This window comes from Oncorhynchus keta, chromosome 25 (assembly GCF_023373465.1).
Source record: "Oncorhynchus keta strain PuntledgeMale-10-30-2019 chromosome 25, Oket_V2, whole genome shotgun sequence".
Classification (NCBI taxonomy): Eukaryota; Metazoa; Chordata; class Actinopteri; order Salmoniformes; family Salmonidae; genus Oncorhynchus; species Oncorhynchus keta.
The window spans coordinates 21,355,201-21,377,624 of record NC_068445.1 but is presented as its reverse complement, the minus strand read 5'-3'; the positions used below and the strand labels follow the sequence as shown (position 1 = coordinate 21,377,624).

At 44.1% G+C, this 22,424-nt stretch overlaps 1 protein-coding gene across 6 annotated transcripts in view; it reads right to left on the bottom strand.

Moving 5' to 3' along the window:
• Nucleotides 1-20,910, bottom strand: part of wscd2 (WSC domain containing 2) — a 110,273-nt gene extending 89,363 nt beyond the window's left edge. The window contains exons 1-3 of one of the 6 annotated variants that reach the window (XM_052478864.1): nt 20,583-20,910; nt 20,361-20,443; nt 19,987-20,105 (exon numbers count right to left, since the gene is read on the bottom strand). The gene's annotated coding sequence lies outside the window, so the exon portion shown is untranslated. Of the gene's footprint in view, nt 1-19,986; nt 20,106-20,360 lie in introns of all 6 variants that reach the window. The other 5 variants (XM_052478862.1, XM_052478861.1, XM_052478860.1 and 2 more) reach the window with 5 other exon arrangements.
• Nucleotides 20,911-22,424: the final 1,514 nt, after the last annotated feature.

The following is a 22,424-nucleotide window of genomic DNA, read 5'->3' as shown; positions in this document are numbered from 1 at the left end:
ATCTAATACATCTTTGTACACACTGTACCCAAAACCAAATCACTTGTGGCCTGATCATAGATTCCAAATACACTGAGAACAGAACCTGTAACTAATGCTGTAAATTTAGTTACTAATCCAACATCCTGGCCAGTCATTACTCCACACCACCATTCACCCCAGCCTTACCTTCACTCTACTTAGCAAGCTAATCAGACGGCAACAAACACATTGATCCAATCAGAGCCTGCTGCTATTGACTAAGTGGGAGAAAAAGAGAGAGCGATGTTGGGGTGTTTACAAGCAAACCAATGTGACGGTGCTCAATGCATGTCAAGTAATGGTAAGTTGAAAGAGCTTGTGCTGTACAGTACCTGTAGTTTTACCTGTACCTGTGGTTTTACCTGTACCTGTGGTTTTACCTGTACCTGTGGTTTTACCTGTACCTGTGGTTTTACCTGTATCTATGATTTTACCTGTACCTGTGGTTTTATTATCTCTTCATTTGGCTATATTGTCTCTTCTGGCATGTTGTTTTGAATGCAGATTTCAGATTTTAGAAATGACAGAGTGTACCTTTGGATGAAATTCAAATGTGAAAACCTGAATGACAAACTGAAACCTGACTTCACCAGCAGCCAAGGATACCCTAAAGCCCAGATTCAGATAAAGAGCCAAGCAGTCAGCTCGCGTATGGGCTCACCTGACCTCTGACTCCTGTTTATCTAAATATAGTAGCTGTTTATTTCTGGACAGAATTAGTCACCAAACCCCCATCCTGTCCTGTCCATTGGCGCACACACACACACACACACACACACACACACACACACACACACACACACACACACACACACACACACACACACACACACACACACACACACACACACACACACACACACACACACACACACACACACACACACACACTGTAGATAATGTCAAGAAGGTGGCATGAGCAGGTTTCAGATGGACGGCAGTTGAATCTGAATTGTGTAAAGCGTTAACCTGCTTCCCCTTGTGGAAAAAACACATGAATTTCACATGTGAACACATATGATCTTATGTGGAGTTAATGTGATAGCATGTGACAACATGTAAAGCAACATGTGATAACATGCCTCCAGTATTTATGCTGCAGTAGTTTATGTGTCGGAGGGCGAGGGTCAGTCTGTTATATCTGGAGTATTTCTCCTGTCTTATCCGGTGTCCTGTGTGAATTTAAGTATGCTCTCTCTAATTCTCTCTCTGTTTTTCTCTATCTCTCTCTTTCTTTCTTTCTCTCTCTAAGGATCTGAGCCCTAGGACCATGCCTCAGGACTACCTGGCCTGATGACTCCTTGCTGTCCCCAGTCCATTTGGCCGTGCTGCTGCTCCAGTTTCAACTGTTCTGCCTGCGGCTATGGAACCCTGAGCTGTTCATCGGACGTGCTACCTGTCCCAGACCTGCTGTTTTCAACTCTCTAGAGACAACAGGAGCGGTAGAGATACTCTGAATGATCGGTTATGAAAAGCCAACTGACATTTACTCCTGAGGTCCCTCACCCCTGTTGCACCTTCTGTTATAATCTCCACCCGGCAGAGCCAGAAGATGACTGGCCACCCCTCATAGCCTGGCTCCTCTCTAGGTTTCTTTCTATGTTCTGGCCTTTCTAAGGAGTTTTTCCTAGCCACCATGCTTCTACACCTGCATTGCTTGCTGTTTGGGATTTTTGCCTGTATTTCTGTACAGCACTTTGTGACATAAGCTGATGTAAGAAGGGCTTTATAAATAAATGTGATTGATTGATTGATAACATGAAACTAAACATGTGAAGTGTTCCATGTGAAATCATGTGGTTTTTCTGTAAGGATCCCACTCCCACCCGTTCCTCACCCCCGTCCCTCACCCCCGTCCACCATCCACCGTCCCTCACCCCCGTCCACCATCCACCGTCCCTCAACCCCGTCCACCATCCCCGTCCTCACCCCCGTCCACCATCCCCCGTCCACCATCCACCGTCCATCATCCCCCGTCCACCATCCACCGTCCCTCACCCCCGTCCACCATCCACCGTCCCTCAACCCCGTCCACCATCCCCCGTCCCTCACCCCCGTCCACCATCCCCCGTCCACCATCCACCGTCCATCACCCCCGTCCACCATCCACACCTCACCCCGTCCACCATCCCCCGTCCCTCACCCCGTCCACCATCCACCGTCCCTCACCCCCCCTCACACCCGTCCACCATCCCCCATCCTCACCCCCATCCCTCACCCCCATCCACCATCCCCATCCACCATCCCCCATCCACCATCCCCCGTCCCTCACCCCCGTCCCTCACCCCTGTCCACCATCCCCTGTCCCTCACCCCCGCCCTCACCCCCGTCCCTCACCCCCGTCCACCATCCCCCGTCCCTCACCCCCGTCCACCATCCCCCGTCCCTCACCCCCGTACACCATCACCCCCGTCCACCATCCCTCGTCCACCATCCCCCGTCCACCATACCCCGTTCCTCACCCCCATCCACCATCCCCCGTCCCTCACCCCGTCCACCATCCCTCGTCCACCATTCCCCACCCACCATCCCCCGTCCACCATTCCCCACCCACCATCCCCCGTCCACCATCCCCCGTCCACCATCCCCCGTCCCTCACCCCCGTCCCTCACCCCGTCCACCATCCCCGTCCACCATCCCCCGTCCTCACCCCGTCCACCATCCCCCGTCCACCATCCCCCGTCCCTCACCCCCGTCCCTCACCCCGTCCACCATCCCCGTCCACCATCCCCCATCCTCACCCCCCGTCCACCATCCCCCGTCCCTCACCCCCGTCCCTCACCCCCGTCCACCATCCGGCAAAGCCGTCTCCTCCTTTTAGCATCAACACCTCAGCTACAGGGAGCATAATGAGATTCCACATGAACAAAACAGCCTCTCTGAGCTGCCGCACCAGCATGATGATGGAATGATAATTCTTTACCTTTGCCTTATCAAGAGTAGGATGTCTAATGGCCTTAACCTTTAGGTGCTTCCTACTGAACATTAACGTCTATGTGTATTAATGTCTATTAATGTCTAATATCTCCCCTTTCAACATTCAATATGCAATACTCCTCCTCTTGGCTGTGTGACAATGTCTAAAGGCCAATTCAGATAGGATGACACATGATTAGGGGGGAACAGAAAGTTGTCTGTCTGCCAGTCTGACTCTAGACCAGGATGTGCTTATACCGTGAGGGGCTCAAGGAACAAACACTTTCTTGTTTTAACAGCCTGGGAGTCTAATGAAACTAAAAGGCACATTCAAATTGGCACATTTCACTATGCAGCAGAACATGGCTGCATATTATACTGTACTGTACATTAGACGTCGGCCGATACCGATTATTGGAGGACCAAAAAAATCTGATACCGATTAATTGGACGATTTTTATATATATATATATATATATATATTTGTAATAATGACAGTTACAACAATCCTGAATGAACAATTAACATTTATTTTAACTTAATATAATACATCAATAAAATCAATTTAGTCTCAAATAAATAATGAAACATGTTCAATTTGGTTTTAATAATGCAAAAACAAAGTGTTGGAGAAGAAAGTAATAGTGCAATATGTGTCATGAAAAAAGCTAACGTTTAAGTTCCTTGCTCAGAACATGAGAACATATGAAAGCTGGTGTTCAATATTCCCAGGTAAGAAGTTTTAGGTTGTAGTTATTATAGGACTATTACTCTCTATACCATTTGTATTTCATATACCTTTGACTATTGGATGTTCTAATAGGTACTTTAGTATTGCCAGCTTAATCTCTGGAGTTGATAGGCTTGAAGTCATAAACAGCTGCTGGCAAATGCAGTAAAGTACTGTTTGAAGGAATGCTTACGAGCCTGCTGCTGCCTACCACCGCTCAGCCAGACTGCACTATCAAATCATAGACTTAATTATAATATAATAACACACAGAAATACGAGCCTTAGGTCATTAATATGATCAAATCCATATCATTTTGAAAACAAAACGTTTATTCATTCAGTGAAATACGGAACCGTTCCGTATTTTATCTAACGGGTGGCATCCGTAAGTGTAAATCAAATCAAATCAAATCAAATTGTATTTGTTTGTCACATACACATGGTTAGCAGATGTTAATGCGAGTGTAGCGAAATGCTTGTGCTTCTAGTTCCGACAATGCAGTAATAACCAACAAGTAATCTAGCTAACAATTCCAAAACTACTACCTTATACACAGCGTAAGGGGATAAAGAATATGTACATAAGGATATATGAATGAGTGATGGTACAGAGCAGCATAGGCAAGATACAGTAGATGGTATCGAGTACAGTATATACATATGAGATGAGTATGTAAACAAAGTGGCATAGTTAAAGTGGCTAGTGATACATGTATTACATAAGGATGCAGTCGATGATATAGAGTACAGTATATACGTATGCATATGAGATTAATAATGTAGGGTAAGTAACATTATATAAGGTAGCATTGTTTAAAGTGGCTAGTGATATATTTACATCATTTCCCATTATTAAAGTGGCTTGAGTTGTGTCAGTGTGTTGGCAGCAGCCACTCAATGTTAGTGGTGGCTGTTTAACAGTCTGATGGCCTTGAGACAGAAGCTGTTTTTCAGTCTCTCGGTCCCTGCTTTGATGCACCTGTACTGATCTCGCCTTCTGGATGATAGTGGGGTGAACAGGCAGTGGCTCGGGTGGTTGATGTCCTTGATGATCTTTATGGCCTTCCTGTAACATCGGGTGGTGTAGGTGTCCTGGAGGGCAGGTAGTTTGCCCCCGGTGATGCGTTGTGCAGACTTCACTACCCTCTGGAGAGCCTTACGGTTGAGGGCGGAGCAGTTGCCGTACCAGGCGGTGATACAGCCCGCCAGGATGCTCTCGATTGTGCATCTGTAGAAGTTTGTGAGTGCTTTTGGTGACAAGCCGAATTTCTTCAGCCTCCTGAGGTTGAAGAGGCGCTGCTGCGCCTTCTTCACGATGCTGTCTGTGTGAGTGGACCAATTCAGTTTGTCTGTGATGTGTATGCCGAGGAACTTAAAACTTGCTACCCTCTCCACTACTGTTCCATTGATGTGGATAGGGGGGTGTTCCCTCTGCTGTTTCCTGAAGTCCACAATCATCTCCTTAGTTTTGTTGACGTTGAGTGTGAGGTTATTTTCCTGACACCACACTCCGAGGGCCCTCACCTCCTCCCTGTAGGCCGTCTTGTCGTTGTTGGTAATCAAGCCTACCACTGTTGTGTCGTCCGCAAACTTGATGATTGAGTTGGAGGCGTGCGTGGCCACGCAGTCGTGGGTGAACAGGGAGTACAGGAGAGGGCTCAGAACGCACCCTTGTGGGGCCCCAGTGTTGAGGATCAGCGGGGAGGAGATGTTGTTGCCTACCCTCACCACCTGGGGGCAGCCCGTCAAGAAGTCCAGTACCCAGTTGCACAGGGCGGGGTCGAGACCCAGGGTCTCGAGCTTGATGACGAGCTTGGAGGGTACTATGGTGTTGAATGCCGAGCTGTAGTCGATGAACAGCATTCTCACATAGGTATTCCTCTTGTCCAGATGGGTTAGGGCAGTGTGCAGTGTGGTTGAGATTGCATCGTCTGTGGACCTATTTGGGCGGTAAGCAAATTGGAGTGGGTCTAGGGTGTCAGGTAGGGTGGAGGTGATATGGTCCTTGACTAGTCTCTCAAAGCACTTCATGATGACGGAAGTGAGTGCTACAGGGCGGTAGTCGTTTAGCTCAGTTACCTTAGCTTTCTTGGGAACAGGAACAATGGTGGCCCTCTTGAAGCATGTGTGGACAGCAGACTGGTATAGGGATTGATTGAATATGTCCGTAAACACACCGGCCAGCTGGTCTGCGCATGCTCTGAGGGCGCGGCTGGGGATGCCGTCTGGGCCTGCAGCCTTGCGAGGGTTAACACGTTTAAATGTCTTACTCACCTCGGCTGCAGTGAAGGAGAGACCGCATGTTTCCGTCGCAGGCCGTGTCAGTGGCACTGTATTGTCCTCAAAGCGGGCAAAAAAGTTATTTAGTCTGCCTGGGAGCAAGACATCCTGGTCCGTGATTGGGCTGGATTTCTTCCTGTAGTCCGTGATTGACTGTAGACCCTGCCACATGCCTCTTGTGTCTGAGCCGTTGAATTGAGATTCTACTTTGTCTCTGTACTGACGCTTAGCTTGTTTGATAGCCTTGCGGAGGGAATAGCTGCACTGTTTGTATTCGGTCATGTTACCAGACACCTTGCCCTGATTAAAAGCAGTGGTTCGCGCTTTCAGTTTCAGGCGAATGCTGCCATCAATCCACGGTTTCTGGTTAGGGAATGATTTAATCGTTGCTATGGGAACGACATCTTCAACGCACGTTCTAATGAACTCGCACACCGAATCAGCGTATTCGTCGATGTTGTTATCTGACGCAATACGAAACATATCCCAGTCCACGTGATGGAAGCAGTCTTGGAGTGTGGAGTCAGCTTGGTCGGACCAGCGTTGGACAGACCTCAGCGTAGGAGCCTCTTGGGAGCCTCTTGTTTTAGTTTCTGTTAAATATTGCTGTTACATTGTACAACCTTCAATGTCATGTCATAATTACGTAAAATTCGGTCAAATTAGTTCGCAACGAGCCAGGTGGCCCAAACTGCTGCATATACCCTGACTCTGCGTGCAATGAATGCAAGAGAAGTGACACAATTTCCCTAGTTTAATATTGCCTGCTAACCTGAATTTCTTTTAACTAAATATGCAGGTTTAAACATACATACTTCTGTGTATTGATTTTAAAAAAGGCATTGATGTTTATGGTTAGGTGCATTCGTGCAAAGATTGTACTTTTTCGCAAATGCGCTTTTGTTAAATCTTCCCCCATTTGGTGAAGTTGGCCGTCTTTGTTAGGAAACACAGTTCGCAACGAGCCAGGCGGCCCAAACTGCTGCATATATCCTGACTCTGTTGCACAGAACGCAAGAGAAGTGACACAATTTCCCTAGTTAAAATACATTCATGTTAGCAGGCAATATTAACTAAATATGCAGGTTTAAAAATAGATACTTGTGTATTGATTTTAAGAAATCAATACATACCTTGGCTCCTTGCTGCACTTGCATAACAGGTAGTCAGCCTGCCACGCAGTCTCCTCGTGGAGTGCAATGTAATCGGCTGTGATCGGTGTCCAAAAATGACGATTACGATTGTTGTGAAAACTTGAAATCGTCCCTAATTAATCGGCCATTCCGATTAATCGGTCGACCTCTACTGTACATGTATCATTAGCAAGAGCAGAGATTTACTGAGCTACATTTCAGATTTCCAAATAGTCCTTCATTGTGGACTGCTTTTAAGGCATTATTTTCTATTCAGAAGGCATTTCTAGGTGCAGAAAGCTCAATGTCCTCACAATGTCCATGGACTCTACACTCTGTTTCTAGTTCTCCTCAGGAAAACCTGAACAGCCTGATGACTATTTTGAGCCATGGAGATTGAGCAGACTCCAGAGGCCTTGTCCTGAACCTTAGCACACCAAGAGAGGGTATGATGAGGATGGGAAGAGAAGCGTGTGAACCTGCTTCTCACCCTGATGAACACTGCTTTACCACTGCAGTGGATCGCCTCCGATAGCCCGGGGCACTTCGTCTTTTCATCAGAGCTCTGCAACAGTGAGCAGTCATGTCAGGCAGTGGCCAGGACCCACAGGGCTGGATGTACTTGTTTTGGGGAAGAGAGAGGGTGATGGGGTGGTGTGGGGTAAGGTTGGGGTTGAGAGTTCCGTGAGCATGCCTCCTCTTGCGGAACGGCCAATGAACCATGGGCCTACTCATCACGCCAATCTGCCTGAAAAGGCTGAGTAGCACCGGCAGCCAGATATCATCACAGCCACATTAATTAAAGAGGGGCCATCGTTAGAGGGAGTCCCAGTTGCTCACTGCTGTTTCTATTTCTGGAAGACTGATGTTGTTGTTATTGTTGATGCTCTTTTTGCCTCTTCACTCAGACAGAAAGGAAGAAGCTAATGAAGGTGTGTAGCCCTAAAGGGTTGATGGATAATGAAGAGGAGCATGGTGAAATCTACTGTAACCTCAATCTCCTATCCAATAGTGGAGGTTAAGATTTTTTTTAAAGTGCATTCCTGTTGCACATCAGTAATTAGTGATTCCAGATTCATAGTAAACTGATTAAATAAAAGGAAAAGGTGCAACTCTGTTAAGAATCAGTATCATTGATTTTCAGGTCTCAGAATGCACTGCCTTTTGTGTCCATGCAATCAGAATATCACATGACATGAGATTTAGGAAAAGGAAATTAAGGAACTGCAGCGTTTGTATTTTATGGGGAGGTATACATGTGTTGTGTGTCCAGTGGAGAGTGGTGTGATATGAGTGTGTGCTGCTGCCGCAGAAGGGAGAATACGTGCAGCTGGGCTGCAGACAGTATGACAGCTGCCGAGACGTGCTCTGGGCTCACAGGACTGAGGAAGCCTCTGTACTGCAGCCTCTCACTCACAGGATGAATAAAATATGAAGTGCACAAAGCACTCAAGTCCCAGCTGAAATGGAGAGAGGGAGAGATTCTCTCTCATTCTCTCTCTCCTTCTCAGGGGAAGTGGCCATGCAGAGTTGTAGTAGAGACTTGGAGGAAAAGATAATAAAACTGATGAAGAGGAAGAGAGAAAGGAGGGGGGTAGAGGAAGGCAAGGAGGAAATTGTATGAGCCATGAAGGTTGCTAAGGGAAAATAGTAGTAATAAATCCTCATTCAAACATTGCTTTAAATATGGGTACAATGAGAGGAGAGTAGTGTATTCAGGGGCAAGCACGGAATAATAGTATAACACCCACTTAGGATTTGAAGCATCATTCATCTACAGAAGTTACACAGCCTTTTCCCAGCCTAGGTACAATCATACCAGCAACACTTGAGGTTAAGTTCTCCATGAATAAGGCATAGCTACATACTGTAGTAGCAGCAATATATCACTCCCAACCCTGGCCTCAATCTAACCTTTCAGCAAGACCTTGTTTACGTCCATGTGGCTGCATGGGGAAATGTTTCCACCGGGGAGTCAGTGAGGGACTGAGTGAGCTGAGTCATCCTCAGGCACATCTATAAGAGACCTGGTACTGACACATGCTGTCAACACAGAGTAGACACAGGAGATAATGGGAGCTGACATGGCATGGGCCCTGCCACGTGGATGACCAGGCACTGTGTAATAATGTGACACCACACATCTCACCAGACCTATGTGACTTCACTGACAGATGGAGAATGAATGAGCGTACTTACTGCTTATCACCAGACTAGAAACAATGCCAGGCTAATATTTAAAAGGTCCAATGCAGATGTTTTTATCTCAATATCAAATCATTTCTGGGTAACAATTAAGTACCTTACTGTGATGGTTTTAAACATTAAAAAAAAGCTTCTTGGCAAAGAGCAATTTATCAAGCAAGAATTTCGCTAAGACTGTCTGAGAGAGGTCCTAGTGGTTGGGGAAAACCTAAAACTAGCTGTTACTGGCAGAGAGGTTTGGCTCTCTTTCTTATTGGTCTATTAACTAATTTACCATCTGGTGATGTCATCAGGCAGACGAAAACTCAATCCCACCAAAACAGACTGACATTTCAGGCAGCCCTTTCAAACAGCTCGTACACTAAAACAGCATTATCATCATTTCACAGTATTATTCCAATCTCCTAGTGTGGAACTATATATTAAAGACAGGAAATCATGTTTTTGACTGTACTGGGTCTTTAAGACATCCTATTTGATGCTTGTAGTGCAGGAGCCAACTCTTTGAATTAAAACATTGTAGAACGGTAACAATTGCAGGTCTTATATTAAAAAGACAGAGCTTGGCTACTGCATTACATTACATTACAAAATCCTAGTCATGAAGAGCAGAAAACATATTGTAAGAACATTTAAGGTTCATCCTTCATGTAATTGTTCCCAACGGTGCATAACCAACTGTGGTCCCCTCATTAGTACTCATTTAACCACTTATTCCATGATAATAGTTTTTTTCCTTGTGTTATTACTTTTCTACTATTTATCTTTTTTCTCTCTCTACACTGTTGGGAAGGGCCTGTAAGTAAGCATTTCATTGTTAGTCACCTGTTGTTTACGAAATGTGGAAAATAAAATTGGATTTGATTTGAATTACACAGCAGTAACAGGCCTGTTGTATGTAGCGACTTCTAGCAGGAACAGTGGGATGCACCCTGTGATTCCGCGAGGAACTTCACTTCACAGCATTCTGACAAATCTGCATGGCAGGTGTGACAGCCCAATTAGGGTCCACCAAGAAGAGGGGAGAGGAGAGGAGATCTGATAGGCTGCTGCCTCTCCCTGTAGACAGACAGACAGACCCACAGGGGATCTCTCTTCTCATATCCTTTATCAGACCAACAACTGGTGCTGCATTGGAGGGAGGAAGGAGCAATAAGATGAAATATCTCTTCCCTTTCCTCTTTTAAGTGAAGCCTGTCTGATTCTTCACAGAGCATTCTGAATATGGGTTTGGATCCCCTGTCAGTCCACTTCCTATTTCCTACTGTCCCATGCAGTGCAGATTCACCATACATAACTAGGCCTTAAATTGGTCAACTAGATTATTGTGCAAGAAGATTGTTGTGAAGATTAGGTATGTGTAACTACAGACCATACTATAGTTGCATTCTTCTACCAGCAAGGGGAAAATCTGGGTAATATCTGCAACTTGTTAACCAAACAGAGCCTGAATTCATCAGTCAGAATCTGTAGCTCAAAACAAAAAGATAAATTATGAAATAAATGCTGTGTTTATCTTTCTTCCCACATGTTCCAACGCTCATCAGCCTAAGGAGGCATTAATTACTTTAATATGGGAATTAATTTGCAGAATGGAATATAATAGCGTGGAAATCTCCAGGCTTTGGAAGTTGTGTGTTAAATATCAATGGGGCTTTAGTTTAAGGCTCAGGATTAACCCAAGATAAATGGCTCTCTGAGTTACATACTGGCGCCAGTAACTACATCTCTCTGCTTTAAGACTTGCTGAAAGTGGAACCAGAGAACTAAAAGGCTGTGTTTTAGGAGGATGGGTGTTGGCAGGTAGTGCCCTCTTGGTAAACCAGGAAGAGAAAACATGATCCAGTAGTTTGATGCATACAAAGGGCTGTTTGTGTATCAGCAACCAAGTTCAAGAATGAACAAGAGGGTCTGTTATTGTAGGTCAGCAATTACAGTTGGCTGATACTCTAATCCCTATGACTGGCCGTATCTCAAGGTCAGCCATTGACTACATAATGGACTATTCTTTCTCTCTTTTTCCCCTCACTCTCTAATTCTCTAGTGTCCACACTCTTTCTCTCCGTCAGACACATACACACACACCCCCACACCCACACACACCCACACCCACACACAAGGGGAGAGTAGAGTAGTGTTAGAGTTAGAGTTAGAGTTATTGATGAGGGAATCACGTGATTAGGCCGTGGGAAGGTTCTTCTACAGTGGCCAACAATCAGACCTAATCAGCCACTTTGGGTTAATAAGCATGTGTGTGTCAGGGAAGAGCTTAATAGTATATGCGTTATCTACTTCAACTCTGCCAACTGAGAAGACCTGGTATCAACCTTTCAAAACCAGTTGATTGATAGATGATGTGAATGCTGGGTATGATGAGCATACAGGTACTGGCCTGTTCTGATGACTTCCTCTGCAATACAATAAATAAATGACTGACAAAGCCAACTGAATACATTTAAATCGTCAAAACACAACATCAATTCAAGTTCAAGGATACAATAAGGACCGAGGGTATGACGGTATGAGCCCGCTGTTGATAACCACATTACAGTATATAAACAAGCCACCTCTAAACACAACCGGCATTATAGAGTGGATTCACACACTGACTAGCAGTGTTACAGTAATGACCTTGGCTAATGACGGGACTGATGACAAGTCATCTCCTTGTTTCTGTGACGGTGCTGATAGTGGCCTGCTCTTTCTATGGCGTTCCGCAGTCATCCATCACCATTGGGACTCCTTTAACACAGCTGATCCATCATCCTTCCTCCTCAGTGGGCAGACCCCACAGCTAATGGCCAGGCAAACGCCGTTACAGATTGTGGTTGCCGAATTTTCCATAAAAACATGTTAACAGTGACAGACTCTACAGCGTGCAGGGAAACACACTGGTGATTCACTGAACCCCCCAGCCACCCACACACACCAGTACCAGCCCACCACCACCTTCCTAAAACTGTACACAGGGTGCCTTGCTCTATGTGCTGTCTGCTGGAGGAGGCCCATCGGAGGAGTATTACTCTAAGTGGACAGGCCTGGGTTCACATCCTTCCGAGAGGAACATCTGTCCACAGGCTGGCTCTTAAAACTCCTCAAGAATAACAACATCAGCATAAACAAAACATGAAAGTGTTCGATGAGGATGAAGTGAATGGAATGCATAACAGCGACATACACACAAACACATTTAACTATATAAGCACGCGCACACACCCCCACTCGTGCACACACACAATGTCAATGTTATATCGAATTAGGACATCATCTTGATACTTAAGTCTCATATTTGAGGGCTTTCCCATAGTCTGGCCTTTCTCCACACAATGTTAATTTACCATTTTCAGGCAGTTATTACTTGAGTATTATTTACTGAAAAATCACACTGTTACAGATTATCCCGGTCTGAGCAAAAAATCTGTCTGAGATATGAATACGGCAAAGCCAACCCTCCTTGGGCCTTCCCAGGAACTGATCAAAGAGTCTTGCAGATAATCCCCACTCCAAAATGATCTTGTCCTTTAAGGAAAAATTAGCAGAAAAATAGAGCATTTTCCTCTGTGCCACAAAGGAGAACATGAAACATATAGTCATACTTACTTATACTAGAAACAATCACAGAGCTGTAAGTGTACGCATACAGTGCCTTGCGAAAGTATTCGGCCCCCTTGAACTTTGCGACCTTTTGCCACATTTCAAGCTTCAAACATAAAGATATAAAACTGTATTTTTTTGTGAAGAATCAACAACAAGTGGGACACAATCATGAAGTGGAACGACATTTATTGGATATTTCAAACTTTTTTAACAAATCAAAAACTGAAAAATTGGGCATGCAAAATTATTCAGCCCCTTTACTTTCAGTGCAGCAAACTCTCTCCAGAAGTTCAGTGAGGATCTCTGAATGATCCAATGCTGACCTAAATGACTAATGATGATAAATACAATCCACCTGTGTGTAATCAAGTCTCCGTATAAATGCACCTGCACTGTGATAGTCTCAGAGGTCCGTTAAAAGCGCAGAGAGCATCATGAAGAACAAGGAACACACCAGGCAGGTTCGAGATACTGTTGTGAAGAAGTTTAAAGCCGGATTTGGATACAAAAAGATTTCCCAAGCTTTAAACATCCCAAAGGAGCACTGTGCAAGCAATAATATTGAAATGGAAGGAGTATCAGACCACTGCAAATCTACCAAGACCTGGCCGTCCCTCTAAACTTTCAGCTCATACAAGGAGAAGACTGATCAGAGATGCAGCCAAGAGGCCCATGATCACTCTGGATGAACAGCAGAGATCTACAGCTGAGGTGGGAGACTCTGTCCATAGGACAACAATCAGTCGTATATTGCACAAATCTGGCCTTTATGGAATAGTGGCAAGAAGAAAGCCATTTCTTAAAGATATCCATAAAAAGTGTCGTTTAAAGATCGTTAAAATTGATGGGAAGATGGATGGAGCCAAATACAGGACCATTCTGGAAGAAAACCTGATGGAGTCTGCAAAAGACCTGAGACTGGGACGGAGATTTCTCTTCCAACAAGACAATGATCCAAAACATAAAGCAAAATCTACAATGGAATGGTTCAAAAATAAACATATCCAGGTGTTAGAATGGCCAAGTCAAAGTCCAGACCTGAATCCAATCGAGAATCTGTGGAAAGAACTGAAAACTGCTGTTCACAAATGCTCTCCATCCAACCTCACTGAGCTCGAGCTGTTTTGCAAGGAGGAATGGGAAAACATTCCAGTCTCTCGATGTGCAAAACTGATAGAGACATACCCCAACCGACTTACAGCTGTAATCGCAGCAAACTTAAGGGGCCTGAATAATTTTGCACGCCCAATTTTTCAGTTTTTGAATTGTTAAAAAAGTTTGAAATATACAATAAATGTCGTTCCACTTCATGATTGTGTCCCACTTGTTGTTGATTCTTCACAAAAAAATACAGTTTTATATCTTTATGTTTGAAGCCTGAAATGTGGCAAAAGGTCGCAAAGTTCAAGGGGGTCGAATACTTTCGCAAGGCACTGTATGTTTCTGTCATTTCCCTCAGAAAACATATGACTGAGCCATCACTATATACATATAAGTCCTGTGTCTCACTGTTTATAGAGGTCATAGATGAGACAATGCCTAACTAACCTGTCTGAATTTGGAGGCTTTATACTGTTTGCATTGGGATGATGATGGGCGTGTATTATTCCCTGTTCTTTACTTCAACCCCTGATTCAACTCCTTCTAACTGACAGGTCAGAGATATGCTGTTCTGTCTGTCTATGATTATTCCTGGTCTGAAACATTCAGCCTTCTTCTGCTCCAAAACAGCATTTGACAATGAGTACAGAAAACCATCAACTCCCTCTGTCTAATGTACCATTTCACTAAGACACTGCACTGACGAAGCCCAGGGAACAGTGAGGAGCCATTGTCCACATGCCAGAGCTTAAGCACTCAACACTGATTCTCAGTTTTTTATAGCCAGGCTATTTCTGTATACACTCTAATGAGAATCTTGGCATCCATTCATGACGATGAAATATCGATAGAGAGAGCACATCATCAAACATACATACAGTAAAGTACAGTGCCTCCCCATAAAGCAGTAGGGTTCAGAGGGTTTCAATGCTATGACAAGCTCAGACATGGATGTTCTCCTTCAAGTCAGGTCCCCTGGTTATCTTCACAGACCAGAGCCACTGGTTCCGATCCATGAGGAGTCGCTGAGAGGTCAACAAGAGGATAAAGAGATAAGGAAGCAACATAAATGCTGAAGAAATTCAAAGCCTTCATCACAGTGAGTCTGGACACTGTGCTGCTCTGGTCATGGCTCTGCAGAGGGCTGCATATCTGAGAGGCTTTAAAGTGCTCCATTGGGCTGAGTGCTAAGTCTGCTAGCAATAAACCCCTCTGAAATACTACAGGTAACTGTCGAAATAAAGGAAACACTGACATAAAGTATCTTAATAGGGCGTTGGGACACCACGAGCCACCTGAACAGCTTCAATGCACCTTGGCATAGATTCTACAAGTGTCTGGAACTCTATTGGAGGAATGCGACACCGTTCTTCCATGAGAAAATTCCATAATTTGGTGTTAAGTTGATGGTGGTGGAAAACACTGTCTCAGGCACCGCTCCAGAATTTCCCAAAAGTGTTCAATTGGGTTGAGATCTGGTGACTGAGACACACCCTTTAACCACACTATGATTCTTTGAGAGCCCTCTTTCAAAGTCACTGGGATCTCTTCTTCTAGCCATGATAGCCAAAACAATGGGAAACTGGGAATTTTTATATATGACCCAAAGCATGATGCGTAATTAACTCAGGGACTACACCTGTGTGGAATTTACTAAAGTATTTCCTTTTTTGGGGCAGTTACCTTTATTTACGTACTGTATTTTGAAAAAGTGTTCTTTGAAAGATTCTTGTAAGGTTTACAGGAATGAGCACCCACAACGAATGTGTCAGCTGTCCTGGTGTATAATTGGAATGAATGAATTCTCAGTATTCTCCTGAGAATGCTGAGAATTCAATCGTTTTGATAAGAATAAATGGGTATTACTACAAAATACTGTACCATGCATCAGTTTTCCCCATGGTTAGTTAACATTCCAATAACAGTCATTGAGAGCACCTGGCTGCCTCTTGTTCCAAGCTAACTGTGAGGGGTCTAGAGGAACATTATTTAGATATCCTGTTGCTGCTTGGCACATCCTCACTCAGAATTGAATCCCCCTTGAGCGTTCATGTCACTAGCCTCGTCTGTCAGCTACAGTAAAGGTAATGATGTTTTTTTTAAATGTACGTAAAGTGCGAAGTATTTTGTTTGTAATGTATTTTTGGTTATATGTTGGACCCCAGTAAGACTAGCTGTTGTCGTTGGCGTCGACTAATGGGGATGCTAATAAATCAAATCAAAATGTAATTTCTCAAAATGTGTGACTTAGAATTAATCCATCTGATTTAAAAGTAGAGGGTGTTGACACTTGTATAATACACTGCTCAAAAAAATAAAGGGAACACTTAAGTGGGGCGGCAGCGTAGCCTAGTGGTTAGAGCGTTGGACAAGTAACCGGAAGGTTGCGAGTTCAAACCCCCGAGCTGACAAGGTACAAATCTGTCGTTCTGCCCCTGAACAGGCAAATTCGCCACTGGCACCCTGTGCTCTTCACAGATGAAAGCAGGTTCACACTGAGCACATATGACAGACGTGACAGTCTGGAGACGCCGCTGCCTGCAACATCCTCCAGCATGACCGGTTTGGTGGTGGGTCAGTCATGGTGTAGGGTGGCATTTCTTTGGGGGGCCGCACAGCCCTCCATGTGCTCGCCAGAGGTAGCCTGACTGCCATTAGGTACCGAGATGAGATCCTCAGACCCATTGTGAAACCATATGCTGGTGCGGTTGGCCCTGGGTTCCTCCTAATGCAAGACCATGCTGGAGTGTGTCAGCAGATCCTGCAAGAGGTAGGCATTGATGCTATGGACTGGCCCGCCCGTTCCCCAGACCTGAATCCAATTGAGCACATCTGGGACATCATGTCTCGCTCCATCCACCAACGCCACGTTGCACCACAGACTGTCCAGGAGTTGGCGGATGCTTTAGTCATGGTCTGGGAGGAGATCCCTCAGGAGACCATCCGCCACCTCATCAGGAGCATGTCCAGGCATTGTAGGGAGGTCATACAGGCACGTGGAGGCCACACACACTACTGAGACTCATTTAGACTTGTTTTAAGGACATTACATCAAAGTTGGATCAGCCTGTTGTGTGGTTTTCCACTTTAATTTTGAGTGTGACTCCAAATCCAGACCTCCATGGGTTGATAAATTTGATTTACATTGATCATTTTTGTGTGATTTTGTTGGCAGCACATTCAACTATGTAAAGAAAAAAGTATTTAATAAGAATATTTCATTCATTCAGATCTAGGGTGTGTTATTTTAGTGTTCCCTTTATTTTTTTGAGCAGTGTATATACGACCTGCCATTAATAGTGGGTACTGGGTTTTATACCCTTTTATCCCGAGAGCGTGATGACAACGGGTATTTCCATGGAAAAGGACCCATGAGGAACAAATGTCAATGAAAGCTAAGACTCTATATTTTTGGGGGGAAATGAAGGCATAGATTTGTCTGTTGTCTGGTGATCTCTCTCTCTCTCTCTCTCTCTCTCTCACTCTCTCTCTCTCACTCTCTCTCTCTCTCTCTCTCTCACTCTCTCTCTCTCACTCTCTCACTCTCTCTCTCACTCTCTCTCTCTCTCTCTCTCTCACTCTCTCTCTCTCTCACTCTCTCTCTCACTCTCTCACTCACTCACTCACTCACTCACTCACTCACTCACTCACTCACACTCACTCACTCACTCACTCACTCACTCACTCACTCACTCACTCACTCACCCTCCAGTTAATGTCACCTCTCCCAGCTCTTACTGACACCTACCCATGAGCCCCTCTCTTTCCATTGACTGTAACCAGCATCCTCACCCACTGAGCACCGACCAACACCGGACATCCATAGACGTTGAAAAGTCGTTGAAATTTGGTCAGTCCACTCTGGCCTTCATGTTGACGTCCACAGATGGACTGGAATGGACCGAATCTGAACCTATCATAGACATATGTTTCCCAAGTTTAGATAGTACAGTACAATACAGTACACTGAGTAGAGTACAGTACAATGCAGGACAGTAAAGAAAAGTATAGTATAGTACAGTACAGTATGTTGTACTGTATACTGTACTGAACTATACTCTAGTTTACTGTACTGTACTGCACTGTACTAAACTCTACTCTGCATTGCTGTGCTGTATTCTACTGTGCTGTGCTTTATTCTACTGTGCCCTGCAATTCTCAGCTGTGATGTCCAAACTTGTGAAACAGAGAATGACATTCATATCCATAATTATGCATTTCTGTGTTGTACAAATCAGGGACCCATAATGTAATTTCGTTACCGGGTGTAAATTCACCCCACTTACTGTAGTTCAATAAACAAACTCAAGGTGCCATGTCATAGCTGACACCCCTATCTTTCTGCAGAGTGTTTGGAAAACGTGTTTACATAAAACCCTGAGGGGGATTTTACTGTAATTACATTACCCAAGTAATGTATCCTTGTGCATAGAGTATCCTTGTGCATAGAGTATCCTTGTGCATAGAGTATCCTTGTGCATAGAGTTGTATGGTTTGTTAAACTTTCAAATGAGTGGTTTTGCTTTGTCATACATTTCTGTTGCCGTGGATTTGCCCATAGGCTACTGTACAATGGCAACAGTCCTAGCATTAATAACTGGGCATTTCAAGGCCTTGTTGTCATTTTACAGACTTAAGATATTGCTGTTCTGTTATTCTGACCCAAGAAAGCTATTAAATGTGGGAATGTTTGCTTACCTCCAGTCCTTACTGAATAAATATGCTTCTGGAGAGCACCTGCTGACAGATGATGATGCTTCATGATAAATACCACTGAATATCACTTCAGTCAATTGCCCCATTACTGAGCTGCCACAAAGGAGAATAAATCTCCTAACATATATCTAAGCATGTCATTAGCTCTAGTAACAGAACAACAGAGGGTGAAGGAAGTGAAAGAAGAAAGTCATGAAGGCAGAGAGACAGGCAGGTCTCCTCTGCTCTCTGAGGTGGATCTGCAAATCATTATGCTAGTTAAACATTAGCATGAGGGCTCTAAAGAAAGTCCAGCTACTTCACACTTTGGGTCAAGTGAGAGTGGCGATGTGTTGATTCAAGGCCACATGATATTTACATAAAGCGAGCCCTCCAGAACAGGCAGGGGAATAATTACATGCAGCCTAGCTGAGCCACTGACTCGGCATGATGGCACACGCTGGGATGAGTTGGCTACTGGTGGAGACTAGGGAGCTCTCACATTTCCATTTGCACTTAACTAATCCAAATAAACCCTGCATGTATCACAAGGTGTTGTTGTGAGATCCACACTGTGTTCAGTGCTGGCAGTCACAAATTAAACAAATTGATCTTATTTGAGGTTGAGGTGAATCAGATAGATATAGATAGCATCACATACCAGTCCAAAATCAAATAACTTGCTAATGGGACTATTGTTTTACCCTCTTTCTGGGACTATTGTTTTGACCTCTTTCTTTGTAATATATGTAGAACATATGCAAGAAAATGAATTAAATAAAAACTATTCTTGCGTTTAGAGTCTGTTAGAATAAATAAAGCAGGCATCCTGGTCCGGTAATGGTAGGCCCATCTGTTATGTTTTCCATGTCAGCTCAGTGATAATGACTCTTTCCACCATTAACTACCAGTGATCATTTGGTTTTTTGATTTTTATTTAGTTTCCCATCAGCTGACGCCAATGGCGACAGATAGTTATACTGGGGTCCGCCACGTAACGGAAAAGACATTGCAGACAAAAGACTTTACAATTGATGTACATTAAGATGTAGTGTGTGTGTGTGTGTGTGTGTGTGTGTGTGTGTGTGTGTGTGTGTGTGTGTGTGTGTGTGTGTGTGTGTGTGTGTGTGTGTGTGTGTGTGTGTGTGTGTGTGCATGCATCTATCAGTTACACATACATGTAAGTACATATAGTAAACACAACAAGTAGGTCTCTCACCACAACCTTCAGCAGGCTGCAAAAATAGTGGTCTACTTTTAATAAGCTATAGGTTGTAGGCTACATTCTGTTGTTTGTATTACTTACATTTATGTCAGAGCCCACTGCAGCATACATTAAGATCCAAGGGGAGAGAAGAGGACCAATGATGAGTAGTGAACAAGTTGTATCACTGCATGCATGGGGTTTGCTGAAATTACACTACACTGTCTGAAAGTCAACAATTGTGATGGGGGCACATTTCTCAGATATTATACTGTAGAAACCAGCTGATAGAACCAGATTTGATACATTAGAAATATGCTGATAGACGTTATAGAGTACAATACATTTACATGTAAACGTTCATCTGCTTATAGAAAACGCCCATAATAGCCTACAATTTCATATCTGGCAAAAAATAATAATTGTTTGACAACTTTCATTTAAATAAATAAAATATGATAAGGTGCATAACCTACCTCAAATAGGAGTCATAAGAGAGTAATCCAAGGGAGAGTCGAATACAATCCGTTACCGCATATACGGAAATATTTGTCTGAACCTAATGGAAAGATGCAACTCTGAAATAAGAATCGGTCTGATACAGCTCTCATTCACAATCTTGGCTCCTCACAAAATGAAGAGTATAGATCCAGTGGTAGTCTAAATGTTGCGATAGGGTTTCTAATTTATGTATTCACCATAACGTCCGTGCGTCTGTCCTCTGTCACTGCGATTCTCAATCCCTTTACAAACCAATCTCTGTCTAGTTCAATACAGCATTCAGTGGATGCGGCCACAAGCTTATTTACAAGGACAGAATAAGGCAGAATAGCATATGGTCCTTGAAGCAAACTCAATTATGTTGATGACGGTACGCAGGAGACGATCATTTCCGTACCCCGTAATCTGCTGTTAGGTCAAAATCGGTATGATGCAGCCAGCGTGTCACGGTGAGGCGACTTGTCTCTCTGTGTCCAGAGTGTCTGTCAAACAGCCCTGCGGGTCGTGCACACCACAGCGGTAACTGCGCTCTGAGCTCCACACAGGCCGACAGCACTGCCTACTGTATTTAAAGAGACACAGCATAAAATACGCGCCACCAAGGGCGCAGTGACTGTGTATTTCCATATATGAAACATTATAAACCATATAGGCCACCCTGCACGTCAAACGAATCATGGTACATTTATCCTACAGTTTGAGCTATTTATGTACGTTCGTGTCTTTAATTAATTATATGGGACAGGGGCAGGTCTGAGCATGGTCACCTTGACAAAATGACAGATTAGCTTCGAATATGTAATGTCACAACAATGCACCAAAACATTCTACCTCTAATTCTGTTTTCATGAAAACAGGATTAAGTTCTCCAACTTGGAATCTCTACAGTTTACAGCAGTTGGCTTGAGAATCATACTCGCCTAATGAAAGGCTCTCGCTTGCTCTCTCTCACTCTTTCTCTCTCCCTATTTCTTTCCCTCTCCTTTATTTATTTATCTATCTCCTTCTTTCTCTCTCTCTTCATCTACTTACATATTGAGGGGTGTTGCTGCCTTGAACCACAATGTTCACATTTTTACTTCTCTTGAATTTAGTATTTTTCACCCACTCTCATCTGTCTCCATAACTACAATTTCAGCCAAATGGCCCTGACTATAAATTGGATGTATTGGATAGAGCAGATACCTTCCCTGCTGTTCATCTCATTTGAAGAAGCCTATACAGAGCACCACACAATCCTTGCCTCCGCCTTCTCAAATCCATGTCCAGCTGTTCAGCTGCTGCATGCTTAACCGGCACACACAAGGATCTCTTAACTTAATGGCTAGAGCTATCATATGCTCTGCTCAGAAACAAATCTTCCTCGAGTGTAAAACACTCTCGCTGATCACAGTTTGATCAGTCTCCCACTGCAAATGATGACATTGGAATCAATAGCACAGAAACAGCATTAAGCAGGCTTTTAAAGGCCAGCATGCACCCACTCTCACCCCCCCAAACACACACACAAACACATAATGAAAAACAGACACAGACACTCGCAGAACCAAAACATAAGTCCAATGAAATACCCCCTGAGCCAATAAGACCAGGTAAGCAGAAATTCAGGCACCCCATGCACATTAGTCATCCACAATACATGAAAATGAAAACAAATAGCTGTAACCTGTTTGTTAATCAGAGCTGAGCTGAGTAATGCAAAGTATGAATATTCTATGCTCTAAAAATATCTCAAAACATTTTCACTTGTTTTAGACATCAAAAATCACACTTCTCTAATAGAAATATGACACGTTTTCCATGTAACCGACACATACAGTAAAAATGTCTCGGTAGTTGAATAGTTAACCCAAGACCATCGCTGGACAATGAAATTGTTGAAATTGAGCTTAAAGAGCATTCCACTTCACAGCATGTCAACAGTCAACACATTGCACTTGTGTCATGACTTCTACCGAAGTCGGTTCTTCGCCTTGTTCGGGCAGCGTTCGGCGGTCGACGTCACCGGTCTTCTAGCCATCGCCGATCCACCTTTCGTT